This window comes from Bison bison, unplaced genomic scaffold, assembly GCF_000754665.1.
Source record: "Bison bison bison isolate TAMUID 2011002044 unplaced genomic scaffold, Bison_UMD1.0 scf7180017864535, whole genome shotgun sequence".
NCBI lineage: Eukaryota > Metazoa > Chordata > Mammalia > Artiodactyla > Bovidae > Bison > Bison bison.
Genome location: NW_011495084.1, coordinates 13,498,329 through 13,498,888, shown reverse-complemented (window position 1 = coordinate 13,498,888; position 560 = coordinate 13,498,329). Strand labels below are relative to the sequence as shown.

Here is a 560-nt window from a genome sequence, read left to right as displayed (position 1 = left end):
TCTGCATGACTTTGTATCTTTCACTTCTGGAAATGTGTAACTCATGGTATAAAAGCTCCCTTTGAAAATAAAGCTGCAGACCTGCTTCATCAGAGCTTGGTCTCCCCGTGTTATTCTTTCTCTCTTTCTTTCTTTCTCTCTTCTTTTTTCAGGCTTATCCCCTGGAGTGCAGAGGCCCTCTGAGTTCACTTTTTTGCCCGGGCTTCTAAAACCCTCTCAAGAAGGCGCTCTGGGTCTTCACCCCATCGAGAGGGTGCCTGAGGCCTCCATGAACAGAACAAGTCCCATGTCAGGGGCTTTATTGGCTTTCTGTGTAAATCAAGAAATACCAGCCTCTTTCTCTCTCCTTTACTTTCTCTCTTGCTGATGCCATTCATCCTGAGGGTATCCCTAGATCCTGCTGGGGCTGGACCCTGACATAACACTATACACAAAAATAAACTGAAAACGGATTAAAGATCAAAACATAAGACCAGAAACTATAAAACTCTTAGAGGAGAACACAGGCAAAACACTCTCCGACATAAATCACAGCAGGATCCTCTATGACCCACCTCCCA

The 560-nt window shown here is 44.8% G+C and overlaps 1 protein-coding gene across 1 annotated transcript in view; it reads right to left on the bottom strand.

Moving 5' to 3' along the window:
* The window catches only part of LOC104982649 (multidrug resistance-associated protein 4-like), a 350,332-nt gene that overhangs the window by 238,659 nt on the left and 111,113 nt on the right, over nucleotides 1-560 (bottom strand).